This window comes from Salmo salar, chromosome ssa26, assembly GCF_905237065.1.
Source record: "Salmo salar chromosome ssa26, Ssal_v3.1, whole genome shotgun sequence".
Taxonomy (NCBI): Eukaryota; Metazoa; Chordata; class Actinopteri; order Salmoniformes; family Salmonidae; genus Salmo; species Salmo salar.
Window position 1 is genome coordinate 15,706,663 of NC_059467.1, and position 25,963 is coordinate 15,732,625.

At 46.5% G+C, this 25,963-nt stretch overlaps 1 protein-coding gene across 3 annotated transcripts in view; it reads left to right on the top strand.

Annotated features, from left to right (window-relative positions):
- Positions 1–25,963, top strand: part of LOC106587256 (ankyrin repeat domain-containing protein 11) — a 146,855-nt gene that overhangs the window by 21,226 nt on the left and 99,666 nt on the right. For all 3 annotated transcript variants that reach the window (XM_014175490.2, XM_014175493.2, XM_014175492.2), the window contains exon 2: positions 17,557–17,635. The gene's annotated coding sequence lies outside the window, so the exon portion shown is untranslated. The remainder of the gene's footprint in view (positions 1–17,556; positions 17,636–25,963) is intronic.

The following is a 25,963-nucleotide window of genomic DNA, read 5'->3' on the forward strand; positions in this document are numbered from 1 at the left end:
TCCAGACCTGACTGCCCTTGACCAGCACAAAAACATCCTGTGGCGGTCTGCATTAGCATCGAATAGACTCTTTTCTCTGTATATATCAATGATGTCGTTCTTGTTGCTGGTGATTCTCTGATCCACCTCTACACAGACGACACCATTCTGTGTACTTCTGGCCCTTGTTTGGACACTATGTTAACAGACCTCCAAACGAGCTTCAATGCCATACAACACTCCTTCCGTGGCCTCCAACTGCTCTTAAATGCTAGTAAAACTAAATGCATGCTTTTCAACCAATCGCTGCCCGTACCCGCTCGCCTGGCTAGCATCACTACTCTGGACGGTTCTGACTTAGAATATGTGGACAACTACAAATACCTAGGTGTCTGGCTAGACTGTAAACTCTCCTTCCAGACTCACATTAAGCATCTCCAATCCAAAATTACATTTAGATTCGGCTTCCTATTTCGCAACAAAGCCTCTATCGCTCATGCTGCAAATTCCCTCGTAAAACTGACTATCCTACCGATCCTTGACTTCGGCGATGTCATTTACAAAATAGCCCCCAACACTCTACTCAGCAAACTGGATGCAGTCTATCACAGTGCCATCCGTTTTGTCACCAAAGCCCCATATACTACCCACCACTGCGACCTGTATGCTCTTGTTGGCTGGCCCTCGCCTCATATTCGTCGCCAGATCCACTGGCTCCAGGTAATATATGTCTTTGCTAGGTAAAGCTCCGCCTTATTTCAGCTCACTGGTCACAATATCAACACCCACCCGTAGCACGCACTCCAGCAGGGATATTTCACTGGTCATCCCCAAAGCCAACACCTACTTTGGCCACCTTCCAGTTCTCTGCAGCCAATGACTGGAACGAATTGCAAAAATCACTGAAGCTGGAGACTCATATTTCCCTCACTAACTTTAAGCATCAGCTGTCAGATGAGCTTACCGATCACTGTACCTGTACACAGCCCATCTGTAAATATCCCAACCAACTACCTCATCCCCATATTGTTATTTATTTCTGCTCTTTTGCACCCCAGTATCTCCACTTGCAGATCATCTACACATCTCACTCCAGTGTTTAATTGCTAAATTGTAATTATTTGGCCACTATTGCCTATTTATTGTCTTACCTCCCTAATCTTACTACATTTGCACACAATGTGTATATATATTTTTCTATTGTGTTATTGACTGTAGGTTTGTTTATCCCATGTGTAACTCTGTTGTCAGACGGCTTTGCTTTATCTTGGCCAAGTCGCAGTTGTAAATGAGTACGTGTTCTCAGCTGGCCTACCTGGTTAAATAAAGGTGAAAATAAAAAATTAAAACCATCTTCCTATCCACTGCTGTTCTCCAATGAATAATACGGTAAAATCGGAAAATGTCTTAAATGTCATGGCTAAATCTGCGCAGGCATTCTAACAACCTGGCATTCAGCCTCTGAATTGCTTCTGCAGAGGAGTGTAAATGTAATATCAATGTACACATCACCGTGGTGATGGCGATGATGGGCTGTGGAATGAGATGGGGTTTGGAGTTGGTACTGAGAAATGTGCTGCTGAGTTTTACATTAGGGAAGACTATGGGGTTGGTTTAGATTTAATTTTTTTTGTGCAATTTCTGAAGTCTCCATTTTTGGTTCTTCTAAAACGTGATGTTAGTGAGCTGGGGGGGGGGTTAATCTGTGTTCTGACTGACCCTCAATCCACCTCTGCTGTTGCACTAGGGCATGCTGTTGCACTAGGGCATGTGTATGTGGTAGACAGCTGGTGGGAAGGGCATCAACCCCTCCCATCGTGTCTGTGAGCTAGTCAGTCACAAACAAGCACTCAGCCGTAGTGAAGATGTGTGTGCATGTCTGCTGCCTGCCTGACATTTAGAAAGTCTTTATGTTTTAAATAGGGGCCATTTTGAAATGGCAGTGTTATTGTCTGTAATCTCAGAAGACCGTATCAACAGGAGACCAGGGATGTCTGCCCCCCTGAGGCGAGGTTTGATTTCCTTTTGACCTCCTCGTCCACAACCCACTCATTTATCATACTCACGTTTCCTCTTGAATTCTGTAAAGGGTTTTCTTATTTCTTTAAAAAGGAAGCATAAACTCCCCAGGAGAAAGCGCACGTTTTAGATTCGGGCCAGTGGGAATGTGGGTTTTGCAGTACGGAGAAATGGTTACCTTGACAACAGCAGAATGTTGGGTGTTTTGCTGATGGAGTGTGTGAGCCCGGTGTGGCTGCGCTGAACAAACAAGTACTGGTCACTGTCAGGAATGGTGCTGATGCTCAATTCAACCCTCCTCTCTCTCCTTCCTCGCTTTCTTCCTTCATTTTATAAAATCCCTTCATTTCGTCCTTTTTATTTTCTAACATTATCTTCCCCTCACCATCTGGTTGCATCACTCTGCTCATCTTCCCTTCATAATTGTTCCTCATTCCATTTACATTCCGGTGATTTAGCAGACGCTCTTATCCAGAGCAACTTAGAGTATTCATCTTAAGATAGAATTCAGAGGGTATGTGGATGTCTGTATGACTAATTCTTCCTATAGTATTAGACAGATGGACCCTCTATCCTTAAACTACCCTGGCCATGTTAGAGGCCTTCTTTACGTGGACCTTGGGTAATAATGCACGTCCATTCAGATGGACATTTTTATGAAGTCGCATGTTTTGGGGAGGTTCAAAGTCGTATTGAATTGGATTCCAGTTTAGAAATCAATGAGATCCATATGTCTGAACTGTGGTCAAAGTGCAATGGTCATTTTTCTGGAATGCCTGTTATGGGGGCCTAGTTGAAGGCACAAGCTTATCTTTTCCATATGCAAATAGCTTTTTTGAAATGATTATATATATATTTTTTTTCAGTAGTCAAACTCTGTCATCAATATCATGTTTAGGACTAAAACTTTGCCCTATTTCAGTGTGTAGCTTTAAGTACCTTGTTGAACATTTTTTTTTATTCTGCTAAGAACCTATCAAAGGCCATGATGTAAGAAAGGATGGGGCATATGTTATTGTTCTTGAATAATCAGTAAATGGTAGGTAATTTCCCATTTCACTGCAACCTTTAGAATACAGAACATGTACATGGATGTGCACGTGAGTGCAAACAGCAAGGTGTGTTTGTGCCTGTGTTGTGTTCCCGCAGTGTGAAAGGGCCTGTGGTGCTGCCTGCCTGGCTCTGTTCTCAGTCCCCCTGCCTGCCTGACTGCTTCTCTGCAGCCTCGCCTGCCTGCGCTGGCGGTGAGGTGGTTTGGCATGCAGAAGCCAGCTTGATCAATAATGTAGATGGTTTTTGAAGAAGGGCAGTGTGCAGGTCTCTCTCACATGCAGCGCACATCCCTCCTTCCCTCCACTTCCCCCCCCCTCTCTCAGGTGGCAGTGTCAGGTTCCTCTCCAATGTGGAGGACAGATGGGATGGCTGAATCTAATTTGCCTCAGTAAGATATTAAAATAAGCGTGCAGCTGATACTTGATGCTTGAAATATAGCAGGCTGCCACTAGACTCTGGCGTCAGTCTTATTGAGCTGCTGTTGTTCAGAGCTGTAAGTTATTGTGGGGGCTTTGAGAGGCGGACAGGGTGAGATATTGGATAAGGTGGAACATAGCATGCTCCCCTTGTTTACATACTCTGAGAATTCACTAATGAGTATTCTATCACGAGACTGCACTCTGACAGATGTGTAGCTACTTTTTCTCCTGTCCTTTTCTCGGTGTAGTCTACTTTTCTCTGGTAAAATGCTAGATTCATTTCAAGCAAAACATTAAGAAATATAGCTGGCTGCATTTTCTTCTATGATAAACATTTTCAAAATATGATGATCATGTGTAGTTTTTGCAAAAAATACCTTTTTCATTGGTAGCTCATTTACTTGTGTGGCTCCTGGCCAAATAGCGTTGCGCTTCTGTCATCTGATGAAAATGAAGCTGTTTTCTGAATGTGCTGCACTGATGTATTTTCTGTGGAAAACTATAGTTGCAGGCACCTGATCAGCAAAAAACCCCACTGACTTTCAATATAAAACGCAGGTTGAAATGGTTTACATTTTTTGGGGGACTGTCTGCTTTTTGGAAAATGCTGATTTCTGAACTCTTACGCGATCCAGGTCTCGATAGTAAGTGCCTGTGTCTCGTCAGAGGGTAGATGGAGGCTTTGCTTTTGTGAATGCGGTCACGTTACTTTATACAGTATTTAGCAATGCTAGTTTAGGCTGCATGTTCCTGTTTTGTTACATTAAGCAATTTTGTGCATATTTGGAGTTTATATGCAAGGTTTGCACCTTGCGTATGAACTCCAGAAATAAGGCATTCTGTAAGGGTTCAGACACTCCAATAGCGTGGTGGACGAGAGTACTTAGCACCTCTAAATGTAGTTTGCGAGCCAAGTGGGCACCGATTTTACATGTACAGCGCCTAAAGAAGGTATTCATACCCCTTCACTTAGTCCATTTTTACAGCCTGAATTCAGAATGGGATAAAAAAAAATTCTTCTCACCTATCTACACACATTACCCCATAATGACAAAGTGAAAACATGCTTTTTTGATTTTTTTTCTCCTTCATATTTATTGAAAATGAAATGGAGAAATATCAGATTTTACCTGTGCATAGCTCTATTCCATTTATTTTATATATATATTTTTTCTATCTTAAACTCCCTTGCCGATGACAAGTATACCCATGACATGACGCATTCACCACCATGCTTGGAAATATGGAGTGGTACTGAGTGATGTTGTGCTGGATTTTCCCCAAACATAATGCTTTGTATTCAGGACATATCGTAAATTTATTTGCCACATTTTTTTGCAGTTTTACATTAGTCCCTTATTGCAAACTGTCATTTAGGTTAATATTGTGGAGTAACTACAATGTTGTTGGTCCATCTTCAGTTTTCTCCTATCACAGCCATTAAACTGTAACTGTTTTAAAGTCACCATTGGCCTCATGGTGAGATCTCGGAGCGGTTTCCTTCCTTTCCGTCAACTGATTTAGGAAGGACATCTGTATCTGTTATAGTGACTGAGTGTATTGATACACCATCCAAAGTGTAATTAATAACTTCACCATGCTGAAAGGGATATTCAATGTCTGATTTTATTATTTTTACCCATCCACCAATAGGTGCCCTTTGCGAGGCATTGGAAAACCTCCCTGGTCTGTATGCATCAAAGCTGGGACAGAGAGAAGCTGTTTTTCAGTATATCTCAAGGCCATCAGACTGTTAAATAGCCATCACTAGCACATTAGAGGCTGCTGCCCTATATACACACAGACTTGAAATCATTGGCCACTTTAATAATTGGAACACTAGCCACTTTAATAATGTTTACATATTTTGCTTAACTCATCTCATTTGTATTCTATTCTACTGTATCTTATTCTATGCCGCTCTGACATTCCTCATCCAAATATTTATATATTCTTAATTCCATTCCTTTACTTTAGATTGTGTGTATTGTTAGATATTACTCCACTGTCAGAGCTAGAAACGCAAGAATTTCGCTACAACCGCAATAACATTTGCTAAACACGATTTGGTTGAATCTGTTTCAAATTCACTGCTCGACTGATGCAGCTTACAGATAATTGTATGTGTGGGGTACAGAGATGAGTTAGTCATTCAAAAATCATCTTTAACACTATTATTGCATCCAACTTATGACATGTTATATTGTTTTTACTCTGAACTTATTTAGACTTGCTATAACAAAGGGGTTGAATACTTATTGAATTTGTTAACATTTCTACAAACATAATTCCTCTTTTCATTATGGGGTATTGTGTGTAGGCCAGTGACATACAATCTCCATTTAATCACTTTTAAATTCTGGCTGTAACAACGTGTATAAAGTCACGGTGTGAATACTTTCTGAATAATCGTTTGGGGGATAAAGTAGCCAGTCAGACGTCTACAGAAGGTGGGCTCTAAAACCCCGCACGCTGAACTATTGATAGACAAGCTAGATGCACATTTGTTGCGAGCCTTAAGTCACCTGGTTCCACGCCGCAGTCCCACAGCATAAAGAATAGAAGCCAATAAACGGCGCTGTGTGCACCAATGTAAAAAAATGAGGACCGCTAGAATAGCAGGCTGCCAACACACAATTGATTCCTTTCACACACCCATGCCATACTACTTATTTATCATGTTTTGAATTGCTTTGAACTCGTACTTGTTTTTGCAGCCAGGTCACACATGATACAAGCCAGTATAAGACGTCTATCCATGTCTGAGGACATCAGGAGATTATATGAAAATCGGTCACTGGGGCAGCCGTGAGCGCTGTTACCTTCAAGGTTTAGCTAGGTCGTTGTGAACTGGGGTGGCAGATGGATGTAAGCATCTGCCTCTGAATCCAAAGTTTGCAAGTTCAAATCCAGCGATAGAAAGTTGTTTTTGAGATTTTAGTTTTAAGTCTATCCCAAACCTTAACCCTTAACCATTCGGAGTTAATGCCTAAACTTATTCTTACACTTTGAAATTTGACGTTTGCAACACCTTCTAAATTTGACGTTTGAGAAACATGGCTGAACGTCTAATTTTGAAGTGAAACTGTAAGAGCTAGCTGTGTGTTTTGGTCTAGTCATAAGGTGAATGCACCAATTTCTAAGTCGCTCTGGATAAGAGCGTCTGCTAAATGACGTAAATGTAAATGTAGTGAATCATTCACGGTATTAACACAACTGATGTAAATAACTGAAACCCGAATTGCCATTTAGTCTCATTATTGTTTTCAGTTTATGTTTGGGTTTACAGCGCTCCTGCTGTTTTTAGATTCCACTGGAAATAAAATATATCCCTGGTACCCAACACTCCAGCTATTTGGGTGACTTGGTTAACATATTGTTTTCAAGATTAATTCACAACAGTAGGTCTATTCCTGTATTCTATTTAGTAATACTTGTATTTTGGGACAGATTACAAAAAATGCACTCTACAAACAAGTGTTGAATAACAACGCCACCCTGAGCAGCTTGGTGCCCCGCCCACAAAAAAATGGAGCTAAGGGAAATGCTGTCGTTGTGCATGCTGCTCTGTAGGTGAGCAGTGCAGACTCTCCCTGTCCCCCTGTGTCCGTGTCTGCTCTGTGATGCATGTTCAGTATTCAGACATAAAGGTCGGAGCTAGTGTCCCAGTCCCAGGTTGCTGTCAGCTCCGTCAGATCTGTTCTCTGATAGGGCAGCCGGAGAGGACTGGAGAGGTGCTCTGTATCCCAGGGACACAGGGAAAGCAGGGAGGGGGGTGGGCCTGCCTCATCGTCCAGATTTCCCAGATAAATGGAGCTGACCAGATTGTGAAAATGGTGGCGCTTCCTCTAATCCGATGCCCTGGGGAGCAGAATAGAGTGGAGGGTATGGGGGGGACAACAGAAAAGAGGCACAATAAAGGATGGCTGTGCATGCCCTCAGGCGACCATTAGACCACCCGTCTCCTCCGTAATCCCACAATGCACTGGTGCCCCACATAAGCCTGCATGTTCGCACAAGCCACGGGCCAGGCCGCAGACACACAGTGGCAGCCCGGGCTGAAACAACACAGTCCATCCAGCCTGTTGTTTTTAGAGCTCCACTCACTTTACCCTCCCCCAGCCATATTACTAAAGCTCAAAGGGGGCTGACCTCTCCCCTCAGTAGCTCGGCTCTCTTTTCCATATTTTCCTGTCTTTGCTTTGAGCTTTGGGCATCAGAATAGCATGTGTATGCACTCTTGCGTCCAGTATGCCCCCCCCGCAGACACAGCCAGTGTTTTCAGCCGTATCACCATTGCAACAGACTAATCACCGGAAATATACACTTTAAATAGCTATGGCTCTATGGCATGTGGAATTGTTTTGTTTGAGATCGAGGGTCTGAGTTTTAACGTTGTTGTGTGTGTGTGTGTGTGTGTGTGTGTGTTCCCTCTGTCTTATTTCCAGGCAGTTATCTGGACACAGTATGGTATGGTTGTAACAGAGCAGCTCTGGCAGCCATTGTCTGTTGTTGAGGCTAGGTCCTAGGATTGGCCATGACTGCTCTCCCAACTCCTCCAAAACCCTGGACGTTGGGCTTCAAAGCTGGACTCATGAGTCTACAGAGACCGTAGTTGAAATCAACACTGGCCAGGTTCTCAAACTTGTCAGAAGTATGACTTGCCTTCTCATGCACATATGTGCACACCACTCCTCATGAACAAAGTCCAGTATTTGGCATTCCCCTGTTGATGTTGAAATACCCCATATCTAGTAGGGATTTGTTTTAGAAGACGGTGTTAGTATTTTCACTTCAAATAGCCAAACATGCGAAAGAACACCACCTTTGTCCTGAGCTGTTTCTGCTTACTGTCAGGATGGGGGGAAGGGAGGGGGAGGCTTGAACTCTTACCTCTGACCTTTTGCATGTTTAGGTCAACTCCTATATGTCCTGCTTTACTTGTATTTCTTCTCATCAACTTGGCCATATCATAAAACCTTACCCCTGTAGGAGCACAACAGGGATGTTAGCCAGAAGGAGAGAGAACTAGCTAGTACTTGTAGGCCTATGTCCTGCAAGGGTGTTTGGATGTGAAGCTACAGGCTAGTTGTGTGCTGACTGTGCTCTCTAAGCCTGGTCTTTCTGGTAGGCTCACCTAAAAGCCATGCTGATTAGTATCTCTGGATTTTTGTGAAGCTTTTGTGCCAGGTTTATTGCCTCAATCGGCAGTTTTTACTTGTCGCCTGCCTTCTCAAACTCCCATCGAGTCAAACCTAATTAGCCAGGATAGATGCAGCCGTTACAAATGAGCACGTCAAAGCCTCAGTGTGGCTCGACACGAGTCGTGTAAACACGGCTGGTTTTGGGGAACCGGTCTCATTCACCAGAGAACCGTGTTAAACATGTCTAATACCACACAGAAATACATTGGAGTAGGAACCTGGAGACGTTGCGCCTGGATGGTCACTGTAGACCACACACACACACACACACACACTCTCTTTGGTGTGAGACCCTGGAGGGGCACCGAGCTGCAGCACAGAACCAAAAGGGAAAGAAAATGAATAACTTCAGCATCTCCCTTCTCTCTGCAGACAGGCCTCACTCAAGCCTCACTGCCCCTGCAAAGAGGCTCTTAAAATGGGCCAGAAATAGCCCAGGCTCCCCACATGCCCTGCAAAACCTTCAGTTAAGTCTAAGTAACTAGGATTTCTGGGTTTGAGTGAATGGCCAAACCTATGGTGGCGTGTCGGTGCTCCCAGCAGTCTGTCCCCCCCATGTGGTAGAGATTAAAGGTCCAGTTTGGTCCTTTTAGACTTTACTACTTCCCCAGTCATAAATGTACAATTCCTGGACACATTGGACTGACTGGCAGCTCCCTGCACTGCCTCTGTGTGTGAACAGGTGACTTCTAGTCCAGCTCAACGTCAACAAGTAGTAAATTACCTCATGGGTGTGTGTTTTTCTTAAACCAGTAGGCTGTCTCTGCCGTCTTCACATGAGCCGATGCGCCAAACATATGTCACATCCTGCCTAGCTGCCTCTGCCAGACGGGACTATGGATATTTGCACGAGCAGTTGTGTACTTCTGCCTTGCTATAGCCAGGGCAAACACACTTACATTTACATTTACATTTTAGTCATTTAGCAGACGCTCTTATCCAGAGCGACTTACAAATTGGTGCATTCACCTATAATATCCAGTGGAACAACCACTTTACAATAGTGCATCTAAATCTTTTAAGGGGGGGGTTAGAAGGATTACCTTATCCTATCCCAGGTATTCCTTGAAGAGGTGGGGTTTCAGGTGTCTCCGGAAGGTGGTGATTGACTCCGCTGTCCTGGCGTCGTGAGGGAGCTTGTTCCACCATTGGGGTGCCAGAGCAGCGAACAGTTTTGACTGGGCTGAGCGGGAACTGTGCTTCCTCAGAGGTAGGGAGGCGAGCAGGCCAGAGGTGGATGAACGCAGTGCCCTTGTTTGGGTGTAGGGCCTGATCAGAGCCTGAAGGTACGGAGGTGCCGTTCCCCTCACAGCTCCGTAGGCAAGCACCATGGTCTTGTAGCGGATGCGAGCTTCGACTGGAAGCCAGTGGAGAGAGCGGAGGAGCGGGGTGACGTGAGAGAACTTGGGAAGGTTGAACACCAGACGGGCTGCGGCGTTCTGGATGAGTTGTAGGGGTTTAATGGCACAGGCAGGGAGCCCAGCCAACAGCGAGTTGCAGTAATCCAGACGGGAGATGACAAGTGCCTGGATTAGGACCTGCGCCGCTTCCTGTGTGAGGCAGGGTCGTACTCTGCGAATGTTGTAGAGCATGAACCTACAGGATCGGGTCACCGCCTTGATGTTGGTGGAGAACGACAGGGTGTTGTCCAGGGTCACGCCAAGGCTCTTAGCACTCTGGGAGGAGGACACAAGGGAGTTGTCAACCGTGATGGCGAGATCATGGAACGAGCAGTCCTTCCCCGGGAGGAAGAGCAGCTCCGTCTTGCCGAGGTTCAGCTTGAGGTGGTGATCCGTCATCCACACTGATATGTCTGCCAGACATGCAGAGATGCGATTCGCCACCTGGTTGTCAGAAGGGGGAAAGGAGAAGATTAATTGTGTGTCATCTGCATAGCAATGATATGAGAGACCATGTGAGGATATGACAGAGCCAAGTGACTTGGTGTATAGCGAGAATAGGAGTGGGCCAAGAACAGAGCCCTGGGGGACACCAGTGGTGAGAGCACGTGGTGCGGAGACAGATTCTCGCCACGCCACCTGGTAGGAGCGACCTGTCAGGTAGGACGCAATCCAAGCGTGCGCGGTGCCAGAGATGCCCAGCTCGGAGAGGGTGGAGAGGAGGATCTGATGGTTCACGGTATCAAAGGCAGCAGATAGGTCTAGAAGGATGAGAGCAGAGGAGAGAGAGTTAGCTTTAGCAGTGCGGAGAGCCTCCGTGACACAGAGAAGAGCAGTCTCAGTTGAATGCCCAGTCTTGAAACCTGACTGATTAGGATCAAGAAGGTCATTCTGAGAGAGATAGCAAGAGAGCTGGCCAAGCACGGCGCGTTCAAGAGTTTTGGAGAGAAAGGAAAGAAGGGATACTGGCCTGTAGTTGTTGACATCGGAGGGATCGAGTGTAGGTTTTTTTCAGAAGGGGTGCAACTCTCGCTCTCTTGAAGACGGAAGGGACGTAGCCAGCGGTCAAGGATGCGTTGATGAGCGAGGTGAGGTAGGGGAGAAGGTCTCCGGAAATGGTCTGGAGAAGAGAGGAGGGGATAGGGTCAAGTGGGCAGGTTGTTGGGCGGCCGGCCGTCACAAGACGCGAGATTTCATCTGGAGAGAGAGGGGAGAAAGAGGTCAAAGCACAGGGTAGGGCAGTGTGAGCAGGACCAGCAGTGTCGTTTGACTTAGCAACGAGGATCGGATGTCGTCAACCTTCTTTTCAAAATGGTTGACGAAGTCATCCGCAGAGAGGGAGGAGGGGGGGAGGAGGAGGATTCAGGAGGGAGGAGAAGGTAGCAAAGAGCTTCCTAGGGTTAGAGGCAGATGCTTGGAGTTTAGAGTGGTAGAAAGTGGCTTTAGCAGCAGAGACAGAAGAGGAAAATGTAGAGAGGAGGGAGTGAAAGGATGCCAGGTCCGCAGGGAGGCGAGTTTTCCTCCATTTCCGCTCGGCTGCCCGGAGCCCTGTTCTGTGAGCTCGCAGTGAGTCGTCGAGCCACGGAGCAGGAGGGGAGGACCGAGCCGGCCTGGAGGATAGGGGACAGAGGAGATCAAAGGATGCAGAGAGGGAGGAGAGGAGGGTTGAGGAGGCAGAATCAGGAGATAGGTTGGAGAAGGTTCGAGCAGAGGGAAGAGATGATAGGATGGAAGAGGAGAGAGTAGCGGGGAGAGAGAGCGAAGGTTGGGACGGCGCAATACCATCCGAGTAGGGGGAGAGTGAGAAGTGTTGGATGAGAGCGAGAGGGAAAAGGATACAAGGTAGTGGTCGGAGACTTGGAGGGGAGTTGCAATGAGATTAGTGGAAGAACAGCATCTAGTAAAGATGAGGTCAAGCGTATTGCCTGCCTTGTGAGTAGGGGGGGAAGGTGAGAGGGTGAGGTCGAAAGAGGAGAGGAGTGGAAAGAAGGAGGCAGAGAGGAATGAGTCGAAGGTAGACGTGGGGAGGTTAAAGTCACCCAGAACTGTGAGAGGTGAGCCATCCTCAGGAAAGGAACTTATCAAGGCGTCAAGCTCATTGATGAACTCTCCAAGGGAACCTGGAGGGCGATAAATGATAAGGATGTTAAGCTTGAAAGGGCTGGTAACTGTGACAGCATGGAATTCAAATGAGGAGATAGACAGATGGGTCAGGGGAGAAAGAGAGAATGTCCACTTGGGAGAGATGAGGATTCCAGTGCCACCACCCCGCTGGCTCGATGCTCTAGGGGTATGCGAGAACACGTAGTCAGACGAGGAGAGAGCAGTAGGAGTAGCAGTGTTATCTGTGGTAATCCATGTTTCCGTCAGCGCCAGGAAGTCTAGGGACTGGAGGGTAGCATAGGCTGAGATGAACTCAGCCTTGTTGGCCGCAGACCGGCAGTTCCAGAGGCTGCCGGAGACCTGGAACTCCACGTGGGTCGTGCGCGCTGGGACCACCAGGTTAGAATGGCAGCGGCCACGCGGTGTGGAGCGTTTGTATGGCCTGTGCAGAGGAGAGAGAACAGGGATAGGCAGACACATAGTAGACAAGCTACAGAAGAGGCTACGCTAATGCAAATGAGATTGGAGTGACAAGTGGACTACACGTCTCGAATGTTCAGGAAGTTAAGCTTATGTTGCAAAAATGTTATTGACTAAAATGATACAGTACTGCTGGCTGGTGGAGTAGGCTAGCTAGCAGTGGCTGCGTTGTTGACTTTGAACGTGTAGCTGGCTAGGTAACCTCGGTAGTTTCAGTACTACACCTTGTCATGATACAAAGCAACTTTGTAGCTAGCTAGCTAACATAACACTAATCAAGACGTTCCTTGTAGTGTATTTAGTTTCAACAATGCTGCTCGTCGGTAATAGTTGGCTAGGTTAGGAAAAATGGCGTCGCGGGGGACGGAAATAGCTGGCTAGCTAACCTCGATGGCTGGCTAGCTAACAATTATCAATTAATAATTATCAAGTTATGACAAAGACAACTAGGTAGCTAGCTAGGTAACACTGCACTAGTCAAATCGTTCCGTTGTTTAGTATTAGTAACTACAGCGCTGCTAGTCGGTAACGGATGGCTAGCTGGCAGTGGGTTAATGATGACTAGGTGTGTTGAGTAAGTCTGGCGCCGCGTCGCGGCTGGCTAGCACACCTCGATAATACTCAAACTACACAATTATCTTAGATACAGAGACAGCACAGACAACTATGTAGCTGGCTAACTAACACTAACACCACACTAATCAAGTCGTTGCGTTGTAATGTAATAGTTTCTGCGGTGCTGCTAGTCGGTAGAAGTTGGCTAGCTAACGGTGATGACTAGCTAGCTAGCAGCTAGCAGTGTTGACTACATTAGGAGGACGAAGATAGCTAGCCTCGATAATTACTCAGTTACTCTAAACTACACAATTATCTTTGATACAAAGACGGCTATGTAGCTAGCTAAGAAGAATTGCTCAGATCAAACAAATCAAGCCGTTGTAATGTAGCGAAGTGGAATATTACCTGTGGAGCGAAGCGTGGTGCGACTGCTCGCTCCAAACCGGAAGTGCTCAAATACTGACACAGGATGAACTTGTTTTGGCGTTCTTAAAATACCTGGTCTTCCCTGCCCCCTGCCTACAGACAGAGCTGTCTCTTCTCGTTGAGTCTTGTGCCTGCCCTGAGGGCATGGGGGGGCCACCACATTACCACAAGGTAGGAGCCATGTGTATTTGACTGAGTCATCAGAGAAGTCTAGGCTTGGGCTCCTTGCAATGACTGGTAGCTTAAACAGTCACAACTATGTTGGCATGAAGTCTGCAGAGCCTGGCCCATGCCCTGTGGTGAAACTGAACTCCTGTCTTTGGTAATCCCTCCCAGTGTATGAATAATTGTGGAAGCATCCTCTTTCAAGAGGAAAATCACCAGCTCTCCGAGAGCTGCGGCAAAGCACTGGAGCTTAGCTTCTCAGGCTCTATGTTTCCCTTTTAAGGTCAACGTAGTGTGCACCCTACGAGTGGAGGCAAACCTCTGGCCAGCCCTAGAGGGAGAGAGATCCTCCGTAGACACATAATGGAGTTCTAATGTGCAGTGTGTTTGCTAGTAGTAAGGGTTCTTATCTGTGACTGAAAGGAAACATGTCTCGCTCATTTGTTCCTAAGTGCACAAAGGGAAATCAGTGAGTTTGGCGTTTATCGCAGAGTTTATTTTATTTCAATCAGGATTTAAACCTCCATACGGGTTCTAAATCCGACATTTCACTCAGTGTCAAGTTGAATTTAACCCTGGCATGATATCCTCAGATGTCCGTAGTCTACCCAACCAAGAGCTTACCCTGGGTCGGTCTGCCAGAGACTGATCTGTGTTATCCATGAGCGATGTCTTGTGTGTTTTAACATGACCCGGCTTAAAGGGAGTGTACTTTGTTACTGTGTGGTCAGGGGATTTTCTTAGTAAGATTACAAGCCTGTATTCAAGCCCCATTACGAGGGAGTGCTCTGCTCTCCATTCTGGATTAGTCCAATCCCTGGATTCCTGCTGGGAGAACCAACAGGGTTCTGATTTTTACCAGACACATCACCCAGCCCCCCCCCCTTCCCAATCCATCCCAATGAGGCCTCGCCCCTTTAATCTGGCCTGCTTGCCTTTTTTGCCCTGGCACCACCAGCCCTTGGCCTGGCCTGGCCTGGGCTCTAGTGTCATCCACTTCAGTCACTTCAGTTGGTATGTTAACTTGAGATTCTTGCTGTCCCATTTCTAGCTGCAAAGATTGAAAGACATTAAAATTGATTGCAGATGTAACATATTTTCTTAATCTATGACTATTGAAACCGTAAGAAGACGTGACCTACAGAAATTGCTATGCATGCATTCAAGGAACTGACATTTTTCATTAAGAGTTTAATGAACGCATGCAACAATATGCTTCTATCTTACAGTCAAAAGGCTATATTGCCTATTATTGAACATGCAACTGCTGTAATGAAGCTGCTAATAAGACATAATTTTCAAACATTTGCCAAAATGCCATTCGTGGGAAACACTGTTCTAAACAGAGCACCTAGTGCCAGCCGAGCTGAAAACGCTGTTCTGAACAGAGCACCTAGTGCCAGCCGAGCTGAAAACGCTGTTCTGAACAGAGCACCTAGTGCCAGCCGAGCTGAAAACGCTGTTCTGAACAGAGCACCTAGTGCCAGCCGAGCTGAAAACGCTGTTCTGAACAGAGCACCCAGTGCCAGCCGAGCTGAAAACGCTGTTCTGAACAGAGCACCCAGTGCCAGCCGAGCTGAAAACGCTGTTCTGAACAGAGCACCCAGTGCCAGCCGAGCTGAAAACGCTGTTCTGAACAGAGCACCCAGTGCCAGCCGAGCTGAAAACGCTGTTCTGAACAGAGCACCCAGTGCCAGCCGAGCTGAAAACGCTGTTCTGAACAGAGCACCCAGTGCCAGCCGAGCTGAAAACGCTGTTCTGAACAGAGCACCCAGTGCCAGCCGAGCTGAAAACGCTGTTCTGAACAGAGCACCCAGTGCCAGCCGAGCTGAAAACGCTGTTCTGAACAGAGCACCCAGTGCCAGCCGAGCTGAAAACGCTGTTCTGAACAGAGCACCCAGTGCCAGCCGAGCTGAAAACGCTGTTCTGAACAGAGCACCCAGTGCCAGCCGAGCTGAAAACGCTGTTCTGAACAGAGCACCCAGTGCCAGCCGAGCTGAAAACGCTGTTCTGAACAGAGCACCCAGTGCCAGCCGAGCTGAAAACGCTGTTCTGAACAGAGCACCTAGTGCCAGCCGAGCTGAAAACGCTGTTCTGAACAGAGCACCTAGTGCCAGCCGAGCTGAAAATCTCAGTTAGAAACAGAGGGGGAATCTAATAGCAACAACAAGGATGGGTTGCTAATATGACTAGGATTGTGCCTTTGGGTTCTGGACAGCGAAAGAAAGTTGATATGAAAACCAATAGAACAGCAGAGAAATGCTGGTTAATGACGTCAGGAAGTCTTTATGAAATAATTGCTTCCACCTTTCTATGGTTGGATTTTGGCTAGGCTACTTTGAAGCAAGGTAAGACGTTTCTCATTTGAAGTCAGATGTTCATGTTTCAAACTATTATGCTGCCTCCAGCTCACATTGCATATTGGTGGGTGACACGCTGACAGCCTGCCTACGGTTGACTATAGTCTATGCACTCAAATGGAGATTTAGGGGCTCGCTTTAATTACCAGTTGAGATTGAGAAATACAAATACTAGCTGTTTTTAATCGTGGCCATCAAAACATTTATTTGTCAAAACCATTATTTAAAAACATTTTTTTTACATTGCTTATTTGTTGTGCAATGACTGCCTATAAAAGCACACCAGAACCAGCTTTTTGAGGAGCTCGTCTTGCGTTGTCTGACAGGCAATAGGCTATTCTGCTCCTCACACTAGGCTCTGAAAGGTTTGCGCGTGTGATAAATAAGATGCATGACGACTAACGAAAATACACACGCTGCAATGTAATTCCACAAAATGATGCAAATGAACCTATAGACTGGATGTGACCGGTCAAATATGTTTTCTAACCGATGTAACCGTTAACGTCTCTACTAACGGGATGCGATTTTGCTTTCATGGCCTCGCACAGTGTAATGACAGTCTGACAGATTTGGTCAGCTTTGCACCTGTTCTCTTCAGAAGGGAAGAGGGCAAGATGCAAGCGAAAGCCCGTTTTATATTTAATAAATTTCTGAAAAGAACAAAGTCTTGGTTAATAACGCCATCTAAGACTGAAATCATGTTATTCTCTATCCTTTACACCTATATTTTTCCACAATACCACTGAGCCTAACTGCTGGGGTGTGGTCCTCTTGAGTCAACTTTTGTGCTAGTGGACACACTCAATGTTATTTGAACAACTGCCATGGAAGAAATGTGAGCGAGGGGCTAGGTGACAGGAATGTAACCGATGTGGCACAACTGAAGGCCTTTGAAAAGCCCCTCTATCATTCAAATCCTGATAAACCCCTGCCCTCAGAGGTGGGACAAAGCTAGGGTTGAGGGGCTGGCTGTGGCTGGGGGGTTGAGGGGCTGGCTGGGGGGGTTGAGGGGCTGGCTGGGGGGTTGAGGGGCTGGCTGTGGCTGGGGGGTTGAGGGGGTGGCTGTGGCTGTGGCTGGGGGTTGAGGGGCTGGCTGTGGCTGTGGCTGGTGGGTTGAGGGGCTGGCTGTGGCTGGGGGGGTTGTGGGGCTGTGGCTGTGGGGTTGGTTGTGAGGGGCTGTCTACAGGGTTAGGAGAGGCTGGCATAGTGAGGCTTTGACCATTGAAAGGTTGCACTAAGACCAGCCTCTTCTGGAAGCCATACTGTGTTGGGGGAATAGCACAACCTGAATGGGGGAAGATGACTCCCTACGCCAGATCTCAGTAGGAATGTGAAACGCCAGCTAGCATCTCGGTAACTAACCCTCCGGTGTTCTTTTGTTTTGTAGGATTCTTTGGACTTCCTTACTGCAGCCCTTTTTTAAGCAGGATTTTAACGTCACCCATCCGCGGACAGCCATGGAATCGGTATGTATCGCTACATTCTCTCCACTTTGTCTCTGGAGCCATCTCTGTTTCTTGGTCCTGTGTTTGTCATGACGTACTGAAGGATTGAACACGCAGTAGAATGTTTACAGAAATGGGTTTGTTTTCTAAGGCCTGTATTCCTGTAATCCAGCAGTCTAGTTGTTTTGACTGATGCTAAATAAACTACACTCATAAGGCACTATAGAGAGGGTTTGCTGTGGAACTGAGACAGAGACAGACAGGAGCAGTGCTAGTACCAACTGGCAGCTTTAAAGCCCTGCACTCTCGACTGGAATGTGTGTATTAAGAGTAGGACTTAGTGCAAGCCCAGGCCCTGCCTTCCTGTCCCTTTGTTAAAGGGGTTCTGTGTTTTAGCTGGTGTGGGCTGGTGTGGGCTTTTGTGTGTGTGATTTGGTGTGTGTGCATGGCTGTTTGTGTGGTGAGCAACTTGGTTTGGAAAGTAGGTCACAGCTCCCGTAGAGCTCAGTGTCACTAATGAAGAGTCCCTCTCCTGCATGCGGCTCATGTGACCGTGCTGCTTGATCAGTAAGTAGTGGCAGCCCCACGCCTCTGAAGAGACGGCCGCCTTTTCCCCACGGCACACAGAGACTTTCAGCATGGGGGCTGTACAATCCATCTCCCCTCTCGTTCTCTCCCTACTCTGGTTCTGTTCTCCTGTAGCCTTCTCTTTAGCCAGACTCTGTGCATCGGGAGCTGGTGACGTTTACCTCTGGAATCATACCGTATCTGCTTATTGTCAGTGGAAACCAAGGAAACTGATCAAAAAGCTCATTATGCTGCCAGTACCGTTTCTCTCCTCCCCACCCCCACCTCTCCTCATGTGATGCCAGTCACATGGTTTCCAGGCACCAGTAGAGTAAATCAGAATCAGATTTTATTTTTAACTGCTCTACATCCTCCACTTTGCCAATGGTTAGCAGAAACAGACGTAGGATTACTGTGTACCTCTCTCTCCCTCTGTTTCATGCGCTGTCCCCCCCCTCTCTCCTTTCTCTCTTTGCCACTCCCTGTCTCTCTCTCTCTCGCTCGCTCTCTGTCTCTCTGTGTTTAGCCTGCTCCCAGCCCTCGGCAGTACTGATATTATTGTCGGCGTTATCTGCTGGTTGGGAGTTGTGCTGTGTTGGACGGTAGTGCAGATGAAAGTGTGTCTCCTGTGAATGTTCTCCCTGCACCGTTTTGCCTCAACTCCCTACCAGCAGTGTTTATTTTTTTTCTCTCTCCCTCCTCCCCTTTCTAAGGTAGGCCTGTTCTTCAATGGGATTAGTCTGCAGCACTCTGAACAGGAAAGTGGGCCCTGCCTGTCTTATTACATAACTCTCATAGCCTGGCTTGAGACAACTATAGGGGCTTTGTTTCCCCAGACCCGCTCCCACCCGCCTACCTCTCCTCCTGGCAGGCCACATGCTAATGCTCGATTGAAAGAGTCTGTGTGCTCCAAACAGGCATGGCTCTGTGGCCAGGGAGGAGAGAAACTCTGCATCATTACCCTGCAAATTGGCATTTCACTCATATCTTTAGCTGAGGAATGTGAACTCGAGGCAGACGGAGCGGGAACTTTGGTGTGATTAGGTTTTCTTGTACGCATGTTGAATGATGAGATGATATAGGTTGTGGACCGTTCAAAGGATTGAACCTTTGCGGTGTTGGCATGTCATGTATTGTTTTTCTCTCATTTGTAATATTCTTGTTTGGGGTTATCCCCTCTGACTAGACTATTGTGCCCCATTAACAACCACTTAGGGTGCAGACCTGTGTTGTGGTTGTATTGTTCTCTGGTATAAGCCCATGTCTCGGGATTCTGTAGCTTATTTGAGCAGAAGTTTGACGGTTTGTTCATTTAGTAGGCTTGCTGCATAATGTGAAGAGCAGGATTGGTAGGGGATAAAATGGTGCCTTTGCCCAAGGTTTTTCTGGTCATTCTGTAACGAGTCATTAGAGCTAAGCACCGAGGAGGATCCATTCTTTAAGATGATATCCAAGAGGGTGATGTCATTGTTCCATTAATCAGCGCAGCTGCTGATTGGCTCAGGTTCAAGTTCAAATTCTCTCTCTCTCTCTCGCTCTCTCATATATATCCCACTGCAGAGGGAGGGATGTTGGTAGCCGTGGTAGGTATCGCCAATGTGACGACTCCAATCAGCGGTACGGCCTGGCTGACGGAAAACGCCTACATGTGTTTTTCAACTTACCTGCACTTGCCGACTCTTTCTTTGTTCTCGAAACAGGAAAAGGTGTGTCTTTATAAAAACCAGAGACGATTCTGAAAGCTATTAAGTCCATGTTTTGAGTGAGAAATGCCTCTTGCATGTGTAGATCTTTGTTTTGGTCGAACTGTGACGTGCTGTCATCTACTTCTACACTTGGTCGAGGCACATAGACAATCCTAGTTCCTGCCAAGATGCTGGGAAATGCTAGGTGTGCGGCAGATAAGATGGCGAGGAACCTACTTGGGCAGCGCAAAACATGGATTTAATATCTTTTAGAAATGTCTGTTTTTTTTGTAGAACCACATGCAACTGGACACAGGCGTTTATACGATACTATTTTTCCGTCTCGAGAACAAAGTATAGCCAAATGCAGGTTAGTTGAAAGAGGCATGGCTGCGTTTTCCATTAGCCAGACCGTAATGCCGATTTGGAGTCATCACATATCGGAGATACCCACCGTAGCTAGGCAGTAGGTAGCATCCAGCTGTCTTTCTCTCTGTCTACTCACAGGACACTATAAATGCGGATTTCGGAAGTGTGCGGTTACAAGCTCCAATCAAACATAACCCCTTTGACAAACGGGCTGAGACACCGACACTTGGTGCATTGCTTGATTGCAGAAACGTTGTATTGTGTGTTTTCTCTTTGCAGATGGCGAAGCCCCATGGCTGCTAGAGGAGTTGAAGGTAGCCATAGTAATAGGAAGGTACAGGGGGCCATGTCCGACTCTGCCACTGAAATGGTTTTTGATGGCAGGGTGGTCCTAGCACCACACTGTGCTTTGGAAATTAGCATGTAGGTGTGAGAATGAAAAGGATAAACAGAGCACCGGCTACATAGAAAATAGTTTGTAAGTGCCGACTGCAGGGCACTCTCCTGTGAGGTAGGAAGTGGTTTCAAAGGGAAGCGGTGGGGAGATGAGATGGGAAGGGAGAATATTTAAGTCTTGAATATGTCAGAAGAGAACAGTGCTTTGAATGCAGTTTGTGGTGGAGAGGAGAACAGGACGTATCCATTTTTTAATTAAGAGACGTTATGCTGCCTGCTTGAAAAGAATGTGCTGCTAGAAGGTCAGGGTTGATTCTCAAGCTCTGCTCAAGGGTATGGCTCAGAGCTGCTGACAGCCAGGCAGGCCAGCGTTTGTCCCGCCACTCCCACACACTCGGTCAGAACCAAGCTCGCCCACCACAGCAACCTACTGACTGCATAGGAGAGGGGACTGGCTGACTGGCTGTGATGATAGATAGCCAGTGCTACTCTGAACTGGTCAGATGTGTAGTGTGTGTCTGGATGCCGAGGAGTTGGCTGGCTGTTTTTGAAGATGGGACAGAATGTCTTTAAATGTTCTACCTCCCCTTCTCCAAAGCTAAGTTCCCATCGTCCGTCCACAAAGTCTGTGTTTAGATCTTAAGTCAAATTTTTAGAGCTGAGAATAACAGTAGCCTTTTTATGGACTGCTGTGTGCCTTTAACCAAAAGATATGACAGTGCGTTGGACAAGACTAGACAATGGCCTCACGTGATTCTGTTCAGTCAGGGTCCAAGAGACCAGAGTGACTGGTCCTAACCTGTTCGCTGTCCCTCTGCCCCTCTCCCTCCAGTACAATACCCTCTGAACAGTGCTATGTACCCGCCAGGCACCCAGTGTCTCCCTCTCTGGGCCTCTCTACTGTACCTCCTCCACCCCTTGTCTCCTCAGAGGATCAAACACTCCCCCCATCAAATCTGACAGGGGAGGGGGGGGTATGAACCACAAAACCCAGTGGAACAAATGATTGCGTTTGTTCTAATGTGAGTTAAAGGGGCCTTCCCACAGCATCTCCTGGCAGCCTGTGTTTCTGCCTGTTTGCTAGGGTGTTTAGAACTCTGGCTGGGTGATTTAAGGAACATGGAGACACTGTACATGTATTTCTTTATCTGACCCTTTCAGCTCAATCTGCAAGCTGTAATTGGATTCTTTGTAATGTAACATGTTGGAAATATGGAAGGAATGGACCTTTTTCTCTTTATCTGACTGGTGGAGTATAGTGTCAGCTCAGCAGCCTGACTGTGAATAGGCCTACACCACAGTTCTTCTGCACTTTGTTAGTCTTCTATTTACGGGAAAGGACAGTTTGATATGAGTGATGGGACTTAGTGCAGATGAATTGGTTATTTCTGCCTTTGTGTCTCCCTCTCTGGGGCGGGGCGGCAGGTAGCCTAGAGAGCGATGGGCCAGTAACTAGGATCGAATCCCTGAGCTGACAAGGTAGAAATCTGTCGTTCTGCCTCTGAACAAGGCAGTTTAACCCACTGTTCCCCAGTAGGCTGTCGTTGTAAATAAGAATTTGTTCTTAACTGACTTGCCTAGTTAAATAAAAAAATACAATTTGTCAATGTCACCAGACTTCTCGATCCACAACACTAGGGTTTTCATATATTTCTGACTTTGCTGTCAATGTCTGTGTGATTTGAGTACTCAATATTACAATGAATAATGGGGAAAATAGAGAATCATATTTTAAGATCTAAAGAACATGATCAATAAATATTTCTAAACATTGCCTCAACGATTTGCTTCGATAGCATTACTTTTCTTACTATTTCACTTGCAGCTATTGTTTACAATTTCTGAGATGATTGTGTCTGGAAATCAGTGAAGTAAGCGAGCGGGAAAAAGGAGCCACAACAACCATTATCCTTTTCCCTGTCCTTCCCCCATCCCTGAGTGACGCTGTGGTTTTTCCCCTGACTGCTGCCAGGTCTCTCCCTCCCCTCTCTTCTCTCTGGGTCATGATGACTGAGCTGTTTGCACGGGGCTGGAGATTAGCAGGCTAATGTAGTGTTGAGTGGGAGAGGAGAAGCTGAGGCACAGACAGATACAGTGATGGGGCCTGGGCCTGCTGAACAACACAGGGCAGACCCCCTAACATTGGGCCTGGGCTGTGCTGGCGAGAGCCTGACAGCGTCATGGTAAGCTATACCCTTGTGGCGGTGAATGGAATGTATTGAGTTTGTATTAAACACACACACAGCCTAATCTCCTGCTCTATCCGAGTGCTCTGGTAGTAGACGGGCCTGTTTTAGGGAGCCACTTATTAAAGGTTGAATGAGTGGAGTTGCTTGTTCCCTCGTCTCTGGTTTCTCACCATAATGGCAGCCATAATGGCTCCGTTTCTGATTTATGTCAGGCGGGATCTGATTTCAGGAAACTCTGCAGTGAATGTTTTTTCTTCTTCCAGTAATCTGAATTCCCTGTGCTCCCCACCCAGCCCACCTGTCAGGGGAGCCTGGAGCAAAGTGCTCGGGCCTGGGCGGACAGAACTGTAGCATGGCAGCCCAGCCCAATGGCAAGCAGTGGCAACCCAATCCTATTTCCAGCTTTTCGGTTCAGTCCGCTGTCACTCCAGCAGCCAGAGCACTGTGACCTTGGTTTCAAGTAGCCCTGGCTTGGTAGTAAGCCAATACCACTCCTGGGATGGTGTGACCTTGTTCACCAGCCCACTGTACGTCTGCATGCCTCTCTCCCCCCTTGACAGAGGGGGTGACCTTTGCTTGCTGTGATCATTCAAAACAAGAAATTGAGTCATTGGATTGTCATTGTCCCTGTCCTGCTGCTGGTTGCATGAAGGTTGTTGAATGTGGTATTAACCAGTCCTGGGCTCTGCTCTGAGAGGCTGTGATGGTTTTTCTACAGGTGCCCTCCATGGTTCCCTGTGTGTTGGCTACAGCAGAAGACTGTTACGTCACCATCAAATGAGCTCCCTCTAGTCTAGTACACCTGTCATTTGGCCCCTTGCCTGGGTTGGAACTGTGTAGGTTTGTGTCTTATCGTTGATACAGGGAGTTGATAACGGCACGTTTTAATGTTGTCTGAATGAATGGAACTGCTCAGTAGCTAGGCTAACTGTTTGTTAGATATTACTGCACTGTCGGCGCTAGAAGCACAAGCATTTCACTACACCCCCAACAACATCTGCCAATCACGTGTATGTTTTTATTTATTTTTACCTTTATTTAACTCGGCAAGTCAGTTAAGAACAAATTCTTATTTTCAATAACAACAGTGGGTTAAACTGCCTTGTTCAGGGGCAGAACGACATATTTGTACCTTGTCAGCTCGGGGATTCGAACTTGCAACCTTTCGGTTACTAGCCCAATGCTCTAACCACTAGGCTACGCTGCCGCCCCAACGTGACCAATACAATTTGATTTAACTGATATGCTCTCTTAGTGAAATCCTATGGCTTCTTTTGTGGTTGAGGTTTGTTGTGTCAAATCACTGTTGTCTTATGCTGGTTATTGAGCCACATGCTTGTTGTCACAGAGTGGAAAAGCCTTATGTAAACCCAGTGGGTACTAGCAGTGTATCTGACTGAACAACAAGGACCTCTAGTTCAGCAGCTGGACCGGTCTCTCGTCAGCATCCTGTTTCAGCATCCTAAATCATGATGTCGCTGAAGTGGATGTCAGCTGTCTTACGGGTTCATGACCAGTTCTGCACTCCAGCCACCCACGCCATAGTGTTCTCTCTGCTACCGCACTGCAATCAGTACCATTCCACCAAGTCTGAAATCAACAGGACCCTGAACAAGCCATAGGACTGCTAAACAAGGCTACTGAATAGCTAATCGAAGGGTTACCCGGACTACCTGCATTGACCCTTTTTTTAGTTTTTTCGAACACTATGGTTCCCAAACTGTTTATAGTCCCGTACCCCTTCAAACATTCAACCTCCAGCTGCGTACCCCCTCTAGCACCAGGGTCAGCGCACTCTCAAATGTTTTTTTTTTCTTCATCATTGTAAGCCTGCCCCACACACACTCGTTTATTACATTTATTAAACATAACAATGAGTGTGAGTTTGTCACAACCCGGCTCGTGGGAAGTGACAGAGCTCTTATAGGACCAGGGCACTAATAATTATCATAATAATCATCATCAATAATTTTGCTCTTTATTTAGCCGTTTTACATATAAAACCTTACTTGTTCATCAACAATTGTGAATAATAACAGAATAACAGATTAATGAGAAGGGTGTGCTTGAAAGGATGCACGTAACTCTGAAATGTTGGGTTGTATTTGAGTCTGTCATTTTCCACACACAGTCTGTGCCTGTATTTAGTTGTCATGCTAGTGAGGGCTGAGAATCCCCCCTCTCACATAGGTACGTGGTTGCAAAGGGCATCAGTGTCTTAACAGCCGATTTGCCAAGGCCGGACACCCTGAGCGCAGCCCAATCCAGAAATCTGGCAGATGCTTCTGACCCCCTCAAATCAGTTAGCCGAGCTACTGAGAGTCCCTGTAATCCTGATTCAGATCATTCAGGCGAGAAAAAACATCACCCAGAGAGTCCAGACAGGTGAGAAACTTGTCATCATGCAAGCGGTCAGACAAGTTGAAAATTATGGTCAGTAAAGAAAACTTTAAGCTCGTCTTTCAATTAAAAAAAATGTGTCAATACTTTGCCCATTGATAACCAGCGCACTTCTGTATGTTGTGAAGACGTTACGTGGTCACTGCCCATATCATTGCGTAATGCAGAAAATACACGAGAGTTCAGGGGCATTACTTTAACAAAGTTAACCATTTTCACTGTAGTGTCCAAAACGTCTTTCAAGCTGTCAGGCATTCCGTTGGCAGCAAGAGCCTCTCGGTGGATGCTGCAGTGTACCCAAGTGGCGTCGGGAGCAACTGCTTGCACGCCCGTTACCACTCCACTATGTCTCCCTGTCATGGCTTTTGCGCCATCAGTACCGATACCAACACATCTTAACCACCAAAGTCCATTTGATGTCACAAAGCTGTCCAGTACTTTAAACATATCCTCTCCTGTTGTCCTGGTTTCCAGTGGTTTCCAGAAGAGGATGTCTGCCTTAATTGACCCCCCATAAACGTAACAGACCAGGAGCTGTGCCAGGCCCGCCACGTCTGTTGACTCATCCAGCTGTAACGCATAGAATTCACTGGTTTGTATGCGAAGCAGTAATTGTTTCAAAACATCTCCTGCCATGTCACTGATGCGTTATGAAACAGTCTTACTACTCGAAAGTCGTCTATTTATTCTCGCTCCAAAAACTCCCGTGACCTATTTTTCAAATTGGCGTCTTTCATTTCTAA